The 17,494-nt window shown below is 37.2% G+C and overlaps 1 long non-coding RNA gene across 3 annotated transcripts; it reads left to right on the top strand.

Moving 5' to 3' along the window:
* The first annotated feature begins 1,421 nt into the window (after positions 1-1,421).
* LOC137953954 (uncharacterized) lies at positions 1,422-3,070 on the top strand. 3 transcript variants are annotated; one of them, XR_011112452.1, is made up of 4 exons: positions 1,422-1,767; positions 2,025-2,083; positions 2,167-2,223; positions 2,586-3,070. It is a non-coding gene; the product is annotated as an uncharacterized lncRNA (long non-coding RNA). The 3 variants fall into 3 exon arrangements; XR_011112451.1 differs by having other exon boundaries at positions 2,015-2,083; XR_011112453.1 differs by lacking the exon at positions 2,167-2,223 and having other exon boundaries at positions 2,015-2,083.
* The last annotated feature ends 14,424 nt before the right edge of the window (positions 3,071-17,494 follow it).

The following is a 17,494-nucleotide window of genomic DNA, read 5'->3' as shown; positions in this document are numbered from 1 at the left end:
TTTCCTTTGGAAATTTTCATGGTGAGACAAACGAAGGCAATTTGGGTGTTCAATCAGATTAAAGACGGTAGCTATTTGGATCCTCTGGTGGATGCCCTTTAGTGAATGACGAAGAAGGATTCATCCATGCTTTTAAATCTTTGCAGTGAGGGAAGAATTGGTACCTACACTTTGATCAACAAAGATCCATAACAATCAACTCTAAGAAGCACCGGCCGAACGCTTGTGGCTGTCGTCTCAATGCCAAACTACTTCGGAAGTCAAAAATTAACTTCTGTTTACATTCAAAGTCAAAAACTAGTTCGAAAAGTTCTCTCAAGATTACTACATCATGATTGATATTTGGATTCCATCATTCCTTTCTGGGTTGTCTCTAATTAATATCGTAGTATTTCCAGCTTGGGATTTCTATATGATTATTAATCCCGAAAGTTTTATAAATAGTATTAGAGTTTGGGTGTAATTGGGAGAAAATGTGGTTTTATTGTAATTGGACTCTACTACCTTCCTCTATTATAAATAGAGGTTCATGTACTCTGATTATAATAAATTAATGAAGTCAATTAAGTATTTCTCATTTCCATAAATTCAAAAATTATTAATCCTGGAAGTTACTACTAATTTCTTGTAATTCTTGTTGGAATCTCTACGTTGTCCGATTTTCATCCCAGGCGGAAGTTTTGCTTGTCTGTGTGTCAACCGATTTCATGCTCATCTGCAGAAGTTTATCTATTACTTTATTTTGGGAAGATTATTTTCGATCTTGATTCAATCTTGCTTTGTTCGGTAGGATATCTAGTTGTTGCTAAACTATTTCTGTTGCTGCTCCCGTAATCTGCCGTCAATCCGGAATTGATCTTGGTCTGATCTTATTGTTATTTCACTAGTTTAATTTTCTCCACCGTAGAAATAGGAGGAAAGCCAGAATACTTTTTGCCGAGAGTTGAGGTGCTGGTTTGAACCAGGATCCCAAACTAGTGAGCTCTTAATTCTGAGTCACTCTACCACTCCAAACTCTACCGAGTCAATTGGGACCGACTAACCTTAGACTTGGCCAACTCTAATCCAGGTCAACCAAACTTGGCCCAATTGCTCTCTACCTGTTTAATACGGTTCTGGGTCCCGAGTTCTCTATTGATTCCTGTCGTGAGTCAGTGTGATTCATTTATTGACTCGAATTATTATTATATAGGGGGGGGTTAGTCCACAATGAAGTGGAATGAATTCTCCCCCGCATTACCTAGTTCATTAAAAGTTGACGTTAGTGTAAAATGAATTGAATTGAAGTGAAATTACATCAATTCATTATCTCAGGCAAAAATCGCGGAATTTGGATTCAACCCATTTTTCCGAAGCATCCGCTTGAAGCGCCCGACGCGCGTTGCTTCCCCCCTGAAACGAAAAATTTTCATCTCATTTCCCTTTTCTCCTCTCCCTCTCCCTCGGCCATCGTCTCCCGAAGATTTTTTTCGCCCCATCTTCTTCCCCTCATCTACGCTCTCTCTGCTTTCTCTGTGTTCTCTCGTCATCTCTCGTTTTCGTTGTCGGCTTCCTCTCGTCTCTCTTGGCTTCACTCTTCCTTGTCCCTCTCTCGGCCTTCCTCTCCCTTCTCGCTCTCGCTCTTCTCTTTCCTCCTCCACCCCCGATTTCCTTCGATATAACCTATTACGGTTTCGATATCCTTCGATTTTTGACATTTAGGCGTCGATTTCTTCGATTGGGCTTAGATTTCCCCATTTGACGGTGGTTTTCCCCAAATTTAAGAAGGTAAGCCGAAACCCTAATTTTTTTCCAACTAATTTAGTGTCGTATTTGATTTAATTTGATTTCTCCAAGGGAGATGGTGGAAAGAGACTGTTACGAATTTGGATTGAGTGGGCTTGTCGAGAGGGCAATTTATTCCAGGAACATAGATTTTGCTCAAACATATAGTAGAGTTTAAGCAATTAAAATACAAAGATTCTCTCTTCCTGGCCAGAGTAAATTTTAGAAAATTGATAAAATTTCTTTCCAGCACTTCTCAGGTTACTCCACAGTTGCAGGGAATGGGAAGCAGTCGTAGGATTGTTAGTCGAATCATAAGGTAGTGCTATGTTTTATCAAACATTGTTGACCACTTGTTTGCTCGCTGTAATTGGAGAAATAATGTTGCTTACTGTTAGACAGGGTTCTTACTAATGATGGTGTATATGATATGTTAGCGATTTGTTCCGAGCAAGTAAGGTAATTTTGTTTTCTTGATTTTCAGTTTAGGTAGACCCTGTTTGAGCTTCATGAGTTTTGATTATCATTTGGTTGGTTCTGGTATGCCTCCATTTATACTGGATTAGCTATCTGATCAATGGCCTTGAAAAATTGCTAGACTAAACCAATAAAGAAAGGATAAATTACTTGACAATGTATCAAGTTATAAAAAAAATGTGAAAATGGTATTGTTACTCTTAAGATGGAATCCAGGTTGCAATTTTTAAGTGATGGTTGATCCAGGTTGCCCTGCATAGCTACTCCCTGCGAGCAATATCATGTTCTTCTCTGTAATAAAATTAACAAGCTTTGCAATTTTAATCTCTGAAAACTCCATGCAGGTTGTTTTTCACGGCTTGTGGATTTGGAAATGATGTCCTGGTTCCACCACTATGATGTACACTCAGAGCCAAAATCTGGTAAAACATGCTGCTTAGAAGACGCTTTTAGTCCCACAGCCATCAAGGCAGTCTCCTTCTGAGGGGCGAGCTCTTTGGTAAAATAATCACTACAGTGATAGAATAAAAGAAAGCCCTAGCAACTCAAATGTAGAACATCATTTGGAGCTGAAAATTCCGATGATCAGTTTCCTTCTTTAAGGTTTTCTGCTCTGCCTGACCTCCTGACCTTCTCTCTTGAGCTTCGTATGAAGACTTGTGGAACTTAGGTCTAACCTTGTTTGAACAATCCCCACTTGTATATTATCTTGGTAGCAGAGTTGTTTTAATTATCTGATGCACCATTGTCACTGTTGTAATATTTTCTTCTGGAACTTCTGGTTCCGTGTAATTTTGCTTTCAGTTTTGGCTATTCTCTTATGCATAATATTACTGCGAACTTTTCTTGATTCTCTTATGTTATTCTTTCAGTTTTTAATTCAAAAGATGGTTGATTTGTCTTCTATTCTCTTATGTACCAATAAGTAATTGCATTTTTCTGAAACATGTTGCATTTACCTTTAACAAACCTTAGAAAAGTGTGATGAGATGGCAAAGAATGCCCTTACCAACAAGTAAAGTATTTCTCTAAACCATGCATAGCAGCTTATGTATTTTTAATTTTTTAATTTTTTAAAATAATTTATTCTAGTCACACGTAATTAGTATATTAATTTAAAATAAACTGTAAACATTAATTGGTTTAATTATCCAATTAATTAAACCATTAGTTTTTCATTTTTTTGTTAATATATTATTAATTAATAATATGTAAAATATATATTATGTTATTGATAAATTAATATATTTATTTATTTATTATGTTTTTTTATTTTGTATTAAAATAGTATGTTTTAATGTTAAACTATATCTTATGTTATTACAAAATAATTTGTTTATTTATTATATTCACTTATGTTATTTTTAAATATTTTTATTTATTTTAAATAATTTATTCTAGTCACTTGTAATTAGTATATTAATTTATAATAAACTGTAATCATTAATTGGTTTAATTATCCAATTTTTATAATTAATTAAACCATTAGGTTTATTTATTATATTCTCTTAAGTTATTTTTTAATTTTTTAAAATTTTTTAATAATTTATTTTAGTATCACATAATTATTGTTTTAATTTATAATAAATTACAATCATTAAGTAATATAATATAATTTTTCATGAATTAGGATATTAACATATTTTAATACTACAGACTAAATAACTATTAAGTGTAGTAACCATGTTTATTTTGGTTAATTATCTCTTTAAGTATATGTTCTATTTAAATATATTATAAAAGGTTACTCATTTTTTTGATTTTATTATACTTTTTATTTGGGGACACTAATACTGGAATTTGTTTTCCAGTGTACTTGAACTCGTCTACACTAACACCCAAAGATGAATTGAAGTGGAATCAATTCATTTAACTTCAATTCAATTCATTGAAGACTAACCCCCCCTTAGTGATGATTTGCATAATTTAATATATTTTATCACCTCTTTACTTTAAAACTTAGTATAATTTTATTTATTTTCATTGATTTTAAGATTCATTGTTGTTATTTAAATGTCATGTCTGAAGAAAATAAAGATATAAATTTTATTGGTGCAATTTGAGGATAAAGGACGGGAACATTTCGCTGGCTTGACTCGGGCGATTCCGGGTCTCTGCAGGACAGAGAGTCCTAATTTAGGAAAAAATCAATTATTCTACAGTCTCTTCTTCAACCGAACAGAACAAAACTTCTCGTCGCCTTATTCTTCGGCGAAAAACCAGACTCCCGATGGATAACAGCAGTGAAGATACGATCCAGAGAGGAAAACGGAAAAAAGAATTAATCCGGTTGGATGATTCCGATATGAAAAAGAACGAAAGGATTTTACGGAAGAAGGAACGGGATTGGAAGCTATCTGTTTTGAGCGAGTTCCACGCATCGCACGGACGCGGGGATTATATGGGGACGATTTTTCTGGTGTTTTGGAGGACGAGCGGCGACGGAGGTGAGGAATTTTTTCGCTGGTGTTTTCCGAAGTCGCAGACGGGAGAAAAGGACTGAGGGGAATATTTCGCTGGTGTTTTAGAAGACGCAGACGGGAGGATCGCGTTTGTTGAGTGAATATTTTCCGGTGGTTTTTGAAGGAGAACTGCGACTGCGGGAGAGAGAGGACGCTGGAACAGAGGACGAGCGGCATTTGCGATTCGTATTTTTTTCAGTGTTCATTTTTCCTTCCTACTTAGAAAAATTATGGTAAATTCGTTTATGTTGAATTTAATTTTTAGCATGAACTAAATTTTATTTATTCTAGGAAAACGATATAATCTAGTTCCGAATTATGCTTGATTTTCTATATTAATTTAAATTAATTCTTTCTTTGTTTATCTGATTTATTCTGAGTTTATTGCTTCTCATTAACTGGCCATTAGATGATGTTAATCTTATGATTTGCTATCGAAAGAGAGAATTATAGGATAAATCTGAAATATTTTGGCATAGGTAAATATAGAGATTGATAGACTTATAAGAACCTATGTAGTATTGAAATCATGAGTCTTATTGCTTTCTTGTTTTATTAATTTACATACTCTTGTGTGAAATGATAAACAAGAATAATTTCCAATTGACTATCGAAAGAGGTTTTTGGATGAATTAGAGATTTGCTAATAAACAGAAAGAATTAAATTAAATTAGTTAGATGAGTAAAGCATAGTGAGGAATTAGGTGAAATCGATTTCCTAGAAGTTTCCTTTCCCATTAATTTGATCTTCAAACATCATTTTTTCTTTCCCTTTGCGTATTTTGCTTTGAATTGATTTTATTTTGAATTGCAATTACAAAAATCTTAGTGATTTGTCTAGATAAAATTAAGATTAGCATAATTTTGGTATTTGTCAAAAGTAAGTTACCAATCCCTGAGGACGATACTCTTCTCATCAATTTACTATAAAACTACAATACCACTTGCACTTAGTCACGTATTATTTGGTGCACAACTTTTGGATGGACTCTTTGAGGATTATTTCATGTGTCCTTATTAAGGACTTTAATTATTTGGTACGTGTTGTTTGAGCCCAGGCCCATATCTATTCCGACTATTGTGTCTCTTTGACTGAGACATAATTATTCTAGAAGGACTTCTTGGTTGCTGACTGTCATTGGTTATTCTAATGAAGAAGAAAACACATGGTGACCCCAACATATTTTCCTATGATTCCCCATTACCCTCTTATTATCACTTTTGACCAATGGCTGTAGAACCATTACCTATAGACGATAGGAGTAAGCCCAACATCTAGCGTGAGTCAAGTATATTATTCACCCAAGAGGTGTCTTTTTTAACTACCTTGAGAAAGTGGGTAGACTCTATACCCCACAGTTGGGCTACTTTTTTTCTTTTGAAATTGAGCAGAGAGTATTTCTAACTATGGCCATATGACTAGAGTATGGAGCTTTGTCATACGTCTAGGAGTGATTTTTTCGGTCACCATTATTATGCCAACTGGGTCTCTTAACAACAAAAAAGAGGCCAACAACTAGAAGGGGCTATTGGAAGATATGGCGGATTGCCATTTTATATAGGAAAACCCTATACACCATTTGTAGCAAACTGGGCGTTTATGAGAACCTCACCCCAACTTGAGGAGGAGTGTTGGAAGAAGAGTCCAAGCCCACACGTCCAAATGTGTTAGAAGATGGACTCAAACCCACATGACCAAGGAAAGCACAATCATCCAAGAGAGGTGGAAGATGGGCTCAAGCCTGCAGACCAAGGAGAAGGCCCACAAGTGGTGACATGATGGTAAATAAAGAGTCATCTCATAAAGATGACATTGATGTAATTAGTTCAAGTTGTAGGGGCATAATTATAATATTATAGTTTTACTCATTTATAAATAGAGTTTCAGGGAGAAGGTTAGAACACAAGTCCATAACCTCTTTCTTCCTCTTATTTTTTCCCTAATACGCCGTCTCTCCTTTTCTTCATGAGCTAATCCATGGAATCCTGAAAATCAATATTTTTCAAGCATATAATTTCAATTTAGGTTATCAAATCATTGTTCACGCATATGGTTTCAATTTAGGCTATCAAATCAAGCATAATTTAAGTCGAATGCCATATACAAATTACACGATGTGGAATGCAATAAACGTTACAATAAACGTGATTCCAGTTAGATAATTTTTTAATCGTGCATCACATAGATTCTAAACTCAAGATTCTTATGTCATGGTCGTGAAAAGTTTTCTCCAATCTGACCATCACCCCAATTGTCAAGTTTCTTAGGCTTAAGGGATTTCAAATTTAAGGTTCTAAGCCATGAGCTTGGAGATGCTACTCGCATAGGAGTAGTTGAGTCTTTTAAGGATCTCAATTATGATTCTCCATCATAAAAAATCACGTGGCTCATTAATTTTCACATGCTAATATTCTGAAGTAGTGGAGGAATCACACACTACAATTGAGAAGAGTTTGAGGATTTCAAAGTCTAAGTACATACTCCTCTAATAATCATTTCAGGCCATGCTCTAGGCTATATGGAACTCATCAATGTGTCCAAATTGACTTACCTCCCTTGTAAGGTAAATAGTTGAAGCCAATAAATAATCTCAAATTATTTTCTCATAGCTTAGGATGGTGAAATGATCACCACTCACAGTAGTCAAGTGATAATGGGTACCCAATGGTATTTGGGTCAAACAATCCTTACAATTGAAGTCAAGTTTTGTTAACATTTGGGTCTTCAAACTTGCTTCTTGCCCTTAAGCTCATATATTCTTACTGGATCTTCTTTACAAAATTATTAGGGTCTAAGAGAAGAACGAGAATAGGGAAGAAGAGAGGAGAAAAGGAGAGAGAGAGAGAGCTCATAGGGAGGGAAAGATGAAAAAATGTGAGAGATAAAGAAGATGAAATGTATTTATAGTTGTGGGAACTTCTTTACAATAACTACAATGCCTTTAGGGATACATCCTTCAAAATAAAAATAAAAAAGACATAAGGGGACATACACCAACTTGTATAATTACAATTCTATACTATCTCTATGGAAGTTTTTTGATTTACTAGCCATGCACGTGGGTGACAATTTAACACTCCCCCTAAAGTTTGTGCATAAACATCATAAGTCCACAATTTGGTAAAAGTCTCATGGAGGACTGTTGTTATTACTGCTTTGGTGAAGATTTTTGCAAGTTGGTACTTCAGCAAAATGTAGTGCATGTTGATTTTTCTAGCTTGTAACTTCTCTTTGATGAAGTGGCAGTCGACTTCAATATGCTTGGTCCTTTCATGGAATATTGGGTTTGTTGCTATATGAATTGTTGCATGATTTTCAATGTAGACATGCATTGGTTTTTTAAAACAAAAAGCCATATATAATAATAAGGATTTTAGCCATATCATTTCACTTATTGCATGGGCCAAAGCTTAGTATTCTGATTTTGCACTTGATTGGGCTACGACTAACAGATTTTTACTCTGCCAAGTGACTTGATTGCCACCCACCATCGTGCAGAAGTGGATGTTTTGTTGTTACCCAGTTTTGACTTCCTTTGATTTTGATGATAACAAAACTAACAATTGTAAATATTTTTTTCAAATACATTTCCTTTCAAGAGATACCAAATTCAAGGTCTAAATCATTGAATTGATACGAGCCTCTCAAAGACCTCAAGTTGCATGGAATGTCAAAGAACTCTTGAAGAAGCACCCTCAAAAGATGAAGAAAAAATGAAGAGTATATTTTAGGAATCATTAAGTCAAAATCTCAATCTATGTAAGAGAGATCCATTTCTTTCAAAACTTGAGGTACAATGCAAATTTGGAGCTATAGGATATATTTTGCATTCAAACATGTTTTTGAAAATGCATACATATACTTCAAACATGTTAGAATCACATAGCATAAAAAACTGTCATGCTTTAAAAATCCACATGGTGAATTGGCATTGGAATGATCAATCAGCATCTGCCAATGATTGATCAACAAGAAGTTCCAAAAATATAAAGCAAGATTGTTGAATTTATGGAAAAGAGAAAGACTTCATTGACTTCATTAACTTATTATAATCAAAATACATGAACCTCTATTTATAAAAAAAGAAGGTAGTAGAGTCCAATTATAATAAAACTACCTTTGTCCCAATTACACCCAAACTCTAACACTTAAAGATAAGTCTTATCATAATTAAATAACTCAATATAGATAAAAGACAAAAATAACTCAAACCAGAACTCTTCTAGGACGTGACCATAAGATATAGATGCTATTGTAAGTCCTTCTTAATCTTGCAACTTATGTGATAAGGATGCCAGCTCATGGTAATCAAGGTGGGTCCTACTTCTTATGGGCTTGGGCTCATCTTGTGGGTCTTCCTTGGTCATGTGACCCATCTTATAATACTCTTAGATATATGGGCCTTCCTTGGTCGTGTGGGCTTGAGCCCTATCTTCCAACACTCCCCCTCAAGCTCGGGTCAGAGAACATCAAGAACTCCCAGCTTTCTGCAAATATTGTATAAAATCTTTTTGTATAAAATAACAGTCCTCCAATTTTCCAACACTCCCCCTCACGCTGGTGCTCTCTTACATGAGACCCAGCTGGCCAATTCAGGTGGGGGGGGGGGGGGGGGGGGGGGGGGGGGGGGGGGGGGGGTGTATGACATAGATATAATAATAAGTTCCTCTGTCATGGAATCCCAACCGTTGACAATTTTTTATATTTTTTATGGGGTATTAAGTTCCTCTGTCATGGAATCCCAACCGTTTTGACAGGGTATTAAGTTCCTCCGTCATGGAATCCCAACCATTGATATTTTTATATTTTTGACGGGGTATTAAGTTCATCCGTCATGGAATCCCAACCGTTGACTTTTTGATATTTTTGACGGGGACAAATAAATAATGGTATGAGGCACCTCTTCTTCAAAAATAATGTCCCCAAAGAGACACAATAGTTGCAACTGAATATAACACGACCATCTTCCAACACATATAACACGAACCAAATAATAAACTTTGTAAAAGAACCCATGAACTTTACAATAAATTCATTTGTGCTCCCCCTATCTTGAATATTTTGGTCACATAAACTTTATCTACAATATCTGGAATAAAATACCTTTTCCTTGTACTTCTTCTACTCCTCCCTCTCAAACTGGGAGGTAATGGCAGTGATCCCAGCTTGAACCAAATATCATAGATGTACCACTAAGCCAAAATAATAGAGATGTATAAATAAGCCCTCAAACCAGGGAGAAGTGAGATATTTTCCTGATATATCAACTCAAAAAGTGACGCAAAACAATGGGCATAAATTCGGATTTTTCAATGCAACATCCACTAGCATGACCTTTGATTCTTCCAATGCGAATATCTTTAAATATAGATCAGATTGACATTAAATTTTCTCATTATGAAACTAGACTTAAATAAATTTCATCCAAGTATAATTTCTTTTCAAAATATATAATTATCAGAAGATATATAATCTGATAGATTTTGGTCTCTGTCATCTGGCCGAACTAAGCACTGTTTCTCATTTTTTTACAGCATGACCATTGACGCTTCCAAGATTATCTCCTTATAAAAAACTCATATAGAGAATTGGTTGAATAAGTTAGAAAATATACTATTTGAAGATATCTTTCAGGACCCTACTGCTTTACCGCCAATTAGGCACTGTGATCACCGTATCCGTTTGAAAATGGGTATTGTGCCTGTAGTGGTGCGTCCGTATCGTTACCCCCACTTACAGAAGGATGAGATTGAAAGGCAGTGCCAGAAGATGCTAGCACAGAGTATTATTCAGCCCAACAAGTCTCCTTTTTCCTCACCGGTATTACTAGTCCGCAAGCATGATAAGTCATGGAGGTTTTGTGTGGATTACCGACAACTCAATGCCCATACTATTAAAGATAAATTTCCTATCCCAGTGGTGGATGAGCTGCTAGACGAGCTACATGGAGCTACTATTTTTACTAAACTTGATTTGAAATCTAGCTATCATCAAATCCGAGTTCATCCATCAGATGTGGAGAAAACAACGTTCCGAATGCATCACGGCCATTTCGAGTTCCTCGTAATGCCATTTGGTCTGTCAAATGCGCCTTCCAACTTCCAGGCCCTCATGAATGAGGTATTTTCCTCTCTCTTGAGAAATTACGTTTTGGTATTTTTCGACGATATTTTGGTCTATAGCAACAGTTGGGAAGAGCATCTTCAGCAACTTCACCTGGTATTTTCTCTTATCCGTTCACATCATTTGGTTTTAAATCGGTCCAAATGTTCTATGGGCACGTCCGAAGTGGCATACTTGGGCCACGTTATTTCAGCAGCGGGGGTGAAAGTTGACCAGAGTAAGATACATGCGGTCATAGATTGGCCTATTCCTACATCCATTACAGCCTTAAGAGGATTTTTGGACCTAGCTGGGTATTATAGAAAATTTATTCATAGCTATGGCCAACTTGCAGCTCCGCTCAACAACCTCCTCAAGAAAAATGCTTTTACCTGGTAAGAGACAGTGGCTCATTCCTTTCAGCAATTGAAAGATGCCTTATCATCAGCCCCAGTTTTGCAGCTCCCCGACTTTGATGAGTCGTTTGTAGTGGAATGTGATGCTCCGGGGGCGGTATTGGAGCAGTGTTGCACCAACAGGACCACCCGATTGCTTATTTTAGCCGACAACTTGGACAACACCACCACAAGTTAGCAGCTTATGAGAGGGAATTGATCGGATTGGCGAAAGCGATACAACATTGGCGCCCTTATCTATGGGGACATTCTTTTTTTATTCGCACTGATCATTGCAGCCTCAAGTATCTGCTTGAGCAGCGCCTCACTACTTCACCACAACAGCATTGGTTAAGTAAACTTATGGGGTTTGACTTTTCTGTCGAGTATAAACTGGGAAGTTTGAATGTAGGGGCTGATGCATTATCTTGCAGGGACATTCCAGAGCTGCAATTAAATGCTATCAGTTAGCCTAGAGCTCTCTTGTTGGATTCTATAGGGAAGAGGCACAACAGTACCCAAAAATTATAGCCTTATGTCAAGACATCCAGCAAGGGACAACGACAAACAATTGGAGGGTTCAGGACAATCTGGTCCTCTACAAAAACAAATTTTTTCTACACCACACATCCCCTCTGATTAACAACATTTTAGCCTCCTTCCATGACAGTACACATGAGGGCTGACAAAAAACATATTTCCGGATCAGTAGGGAATTTTATTGGAGGGGCATGAAGCGCAATATAGCCGATTATGTGGCGGATTGCCAGACTTGTCAATGGAATAAAGCTGAAACATTAAGTCCAGCTGGGTTCCTCCAACCACTTCAGCTTCCGTCACAGGTCTGGTCTGATATTTCTATGGACTTTATAGATGGACTTCCCTCTTCCTCGGGTAAATCTGTTATCATTGTAGTGGTGGATTGTTTCTCTAAGTATGGGCACTTCATCTCTCTGGCGCATCCTTACACTGTCACTCAGGTTGCTCAACTCTTTATGGATAACATTGTCCACTTACATGGGATGCCTAATTCAATTACCAGTGATAGGGATGCAATCTTTACAAGTACCTTCTGGAAAGAACTTTTCAAGCTACAGGGCACAACGTTAGCCTTTCCTTCAGCCTACCATCCGTAGACTGATGGTCAGACAGAGGTTGTCAATAGAACCATTGAAATGTATCTTCGCTGTTTTGTGGGGGACTCACCTAAGAGGTGGGTTAAGTGGCTCTCCTGGGCTGAGTTCTGTTACAACACCTCCTACCACAGTGCACTCGGCACAACCCCATTCAAGGTGGTATATGGTAGAGAACCGCCCCACCTTTTCTCATATGAACCAGGGGCCTCTAAAGTCGCCCACTTTGGACCAAGCATTAGCTGAAAGAGACACATTCATCACTGAGATGCGCACTCATCTACAGGAGGCACAACATTCCATGAAAAAATATTATGACAAGAAGCACCGGGAAGTCTTCTGTTCTCCTGGAGATTATGCTTGGTTGCATCTCCAACACTATAGGCAACTTTCGTTGACAGCCTCCAAACGTCACAAGCTCTCTCATAAATATTATGGTACCTTTCAGGTTATGGACCACATTGGGACAGTGGCCTACCGATTGCAGCTTCCGCCAGAGGCCAGAATTCACAACGTCTTTCATGTCTCACAACTAAAGGCCTTCCAAGGTGATTCGCCTTTGCTGCACACCCCACTACCCCCACTCCATGAGGGACGTGTCCTTTCTACCCCGGCATAGGTATTACAGGCTCACCGTATTCAGGGTGATTGGGAGATCTTAGTGCAATGGGCAGACGCTGACACCAGTGACACGACATGGGAGCCATACTTCGAGCTTGAGGACAAACTCTTTCTCCAGGAGGGGGGTGATGTTATGGACTCCATAGCATCACGAGTTATCCATAGGCATAGGAATTAAATTGTGTCAATTTACTTTTAATGTAATTTCAATTCGGTTGGTTTACTTTGTTTGGTTTGGTTTACTTTGGGTTGGTTCAGTTGTAATGTGGCGTGAACCACTTGACCTATGGGTCAACTTTGTATTTCCGTCCTCAACCCTATTTAGGGGGACGTCAAGGAAAAGAGAAGGAAGTATTGAGAAAATTAGATTAAACAGGTCAGATTCTCCCTCAGAGGTCTTGGTCGGATTCTCCCTCTGAGGTCTAGGTTGAGCTTCCTCCAAAGCTCCTTCGTTCTATTTGAATTCCACCATTACTCGTTCAAGAAACAAGAATTCTCTTCCAACGTCAAGAGCATCCATGGAGGGAAGAGAGGAAAGAAGGGTGACCCGATCCATGGCAAGGGAAGTACCTAACAATATCTTCCAACAAGGATCGATCAACCAAGGTCAATTGATCGATCATCCAGAACATGGCCAATCTGTGTTGTAGAGCATGCTTAATCAACCCATTTGAACTAATTGATCAATATTTCCCAAGCAAAGTAAATTCATATTGATTGATAGATCAACCTTAGTGATTGATCAATCATACAAAACTTTGCCAATCAAGGACATAAAACATGATCTATCATAGAAAAGTCCTTGATCAATCATACTTGTTATGCACTTCCAGTGGGAATTATGATTGACTAATCATACCTTTTACATTAATCGATCAACTTAAAATGTCAGACCCATTGGGAAGATATTGGTCGATCATACCATCAATCAATAAGACACGTTCTGATAGAAAAACAGTCAGTATACACTACTGGTTGAGCAACCATTTTACACTGATTGATAAATGTAAACTCGACTTTTTGAAAGTGAGAAAATGGCTAGTTTGGCTTTAGGAGCATATAAATACCCCACCAAACCTCCCATTGAGAAGTTAATGAGCTTTTATTGGCATAACCTGCATTTATTCTCAATCCTTTGAAAATCTTTCCTAAGTGAATTTTTAAGAAAGAGGTAGTCAAACCTTGCAAAATTCTTGCACTTCTTTCTCATTCCATCTCCTTACATACACTATAGTCAAACTCCTACACTCTACATTGTGCATCAAAGGCTGGAATCCTGGAACTCTCAAAGGAGAAGGGTATCTCTCTAATTTGCAAGGGTGTAAGCTTTATCTTTCTTTGTAATTTTAATTTAAGATAGGTTCATCTTGAACCTTGTTAAATCTAGAAAGAAAGGGCCAGTTAGAGCTAGAATCTAGCTAATCTCTTGCAAATATTATATTATAAATCATACACTTGATTATACACGTGGCTTAAAAGAGAGTCGGAATCTCTTTTGAGTAATTCCAGCTAATAGAGTTGTCATTATTTAAATTTCCATAGAATTGATTTTTGGGTGGTGAATACCAATAGGGGAACATCGATAACAAAACATTTGATGTTAAATTTGTGGTGTGTGAAATTTCGCATATTTAATTTTCATATTTACTTGTTTTAATCTGCACACCTATTCTTGTAAATCTCAATTCACACCTATACTTGTAAATCTCAAGGCCATCAACTTGTTGTTGTGTGCTTTAGGACAGGTCTCCACATGTAAGACCGCAAAGGAAATATGGGATAAATTAGAGGTCACACATGAAGGGACCACTAGAGTCAAGGACTCTAGAATTAGTTTATTTATTGTCCAATATGATGAATTTAAAATAAAATTGGGTGAATCAATAGCTGAGACGAACTCTACGTTGACTCATATCATTAATAAATTGGATATTCAGGGAGAAGAGATTTCCCGATATAGGCAAAATGTTAAGTTTCTAAAAACAAAGTCATGGAACATGAAGAAGACAACCATTCGTGAGAATGCTAACTTTAGAACAATGAGCTCGAAAGAGCTTCTCGGAATTCTCCTTACTTATGAGATGGAACTGTTGATTTTCAGGATTCCATGGTAGTAATACTATTGAATAACGTGATTAGGTGAGAAGGAAGGGAAGAGAGAAGATGTGGAAGATGAAGGTGTGTGAGAGAGAGAGAGACAATGTAAGGGGACGACTAGAGTAGGGAAAAGAGAGAGGCTACGTGAGACAATGATGGAGTGAGGACTAGGTTTGAGAATCAAGGCCTAACCCTCCTCCTAAACTATTATCTATAGAGGTTAAATATGTTAGGAATTAGATGCCCTAATTCCAAACTAACGAGAGCAATAATAATAATCGTGAAAGAAGGAAAAGTAAGTACGGAATAACACAACAATATTTATACAAGTTCGCCTCAAGGTGAGACTATATCCCATCTTCCGTCGTTGTAATAATCCACTACAAAGATAAAATAGTTTACTAGAGAAATCGCACACACTTCCAGGTGTTTTCTCTAACCTCTCTCGGGTAACAACTTCAGCTCCTTCTAGGAGATGATAAAACCCTAATAGCGGCACCCCTCAATTATAAAGAGAAATTTAGGGCAACCGTGATACTAGAGTAAAATTCCTAAAATGCCCTTAATAAAATAGTAGTTAATATATTGTGAACCAGGCGGGGGCTCCGCCACCACACCTCTGGGAGGGGGGACTTTAGTTTCTCAATCATAACAATCTTTTTCAACATATCAGCCAGATTCTAACTTCCTTGAATCCTCTCAAGTGCTAAGACTCCTTCCTCCAAAGCCGATCTAATGAAGTGATAACATGCCTATATATGCTTTGTTCTGGCATGATAAACAAGATTCTTTGCTAAATGAATATCATTCTAATTGTCACAATATAACACATTCTTCCCATTCTTGAGACCAAATTCTTACAAGAAAGACTGCAACCATACCATCTCTTTGTTGGCTTCGGTCACAACAGCATATTTTGCCTCAATAGTGGAAAGAGCAATTATCTTCTGTAACTTAGAGACCCAACTAACTGTTGTACCACCCAATGTGTATACATATCCAGTGGTACTCTTCCTGCCATCAATGTCTCCAGCCATGTCAACATCTACATAACCCTATAATCCCAAGTCTAACTTTTTGAAACATAATGTTGAGTCTACAGTGCCTCTCAAATACCTTAGAATCCACTTCATTGCCTCCCAATGTTGCTTACTTGGATTACTCATATATCTAGTCTAGTGAACACCATGGCATATATGAGACTGACAATGGCATAAGCATAAGGCACATTGGCCATGTTAGCTTGCTCCTGCTCTGAAGAAGGCTACTACTCCTAAGATAGCCTAAAGTGACTAGCCAAAGGTGTACTTACTGGTTTTGCATCATTCACGTTGAATTTTCTCAGCACCTTCTTCACATATTCTTCTAGTGACAGTTTCAAGACATCAATGTCCCTAGTAATCTCATCCCAAGGATTTTTTATGCAGCACCCAAATCCTTCGTTGCAAACTTCTTGGACAACTCATTTTTCAAGTTTTCTATTTCTTGTTTACAAGCACCTATTATCAACATGTCATCAACATACAGCAATAGAATGATATAGGAGTCATCAAGCTTCTTCACATAACAACAATGATCTGCCTGGCACCTCAAGAAACCATTACTACTCATAAAGGTGTCAAACTTCTTATACCACTATCTTTGATATTTTTTAAGACCATAAAATCTCTTTTGAAGTTTGCACGCCATTTTCTCCTTTCCTTGTTCTTTCAAACCATATGGCTGCATCATGTAAATTTCTTCCTCCAAATCACCACGAAGAAAGGTTGTTTTTACATCCAACTTCTCTAATTGCAAGTCTTCATTTGACACTAGTCCAAGCACTATTCTAATAGTACTCAATTTCACTACTGGAGAGAAAATCTCAGTGTAGTCAATGCCTTCTTTTTGTTGAAAGTTTTTTACCACCAATCTTGCCTTATACCGCTTGCTACCATCATGTTCGTATTTTATTCAATACACCCATTTATTCTAAAAGGCCTTCTTCCCTTTTGGCAAATCGGTTAGCTACCATGTCTGATTGGATAACAATGAATCCATCTCATCCTTCATGGCCAACTCCCGTTTGGTTGATTCATCAACTTGCACAACTTCCTCATAACTCTTTGGTTCTCCTTTATCAGTCAATAAAATATAATTCAGTGCAGGGGTGTACCTCTGTGGTGGTTTGCAAGTTCTGGTAGATCTTCTGAGTTCAGTCATAGGAATGTCCTGATTTACTTATGGGGGTATGTTTTCCTGGTCTTCCTGAGCAATATTCTCCATCTCAATAATTCAAAGATCTCTTAACTGAATCACTTCAAACTTCTTGGATTCATCACTTGTGTTCTCATACTCTATTCTCAACCTACCTTTATATATGACACCTTTATTGAAGATCACATCCTTGCTCCTGATAACCTTACGACTTTGGTCAGTGTAGAAGCGATAACCAAACTCGAT

This window comes from Aristolochia californica, unplaced genomic scaffold (genome assembly GCF_029961685.1).
Source record: "Aristolochia californica isolate CCGP_79_NKW_82.1479 unplaced genomic scaffold, dmAriCali1.0.hap1 SCAF_16, whole genome shotgun sequence".
In the NCBI taxonomy this organism is placed as follows: Eukaryota; Viridiplantae; Streptophyta; class Magnoliopsida; order Piperales; family Aristolochiaceae; genus Aristolochia; species Aristolochia californica.
The sequence above is the reverse complement of the archived record's forward strand: the minus strand, read 5'-3'. Positions and strand labels throughout refer to the sequence as shown.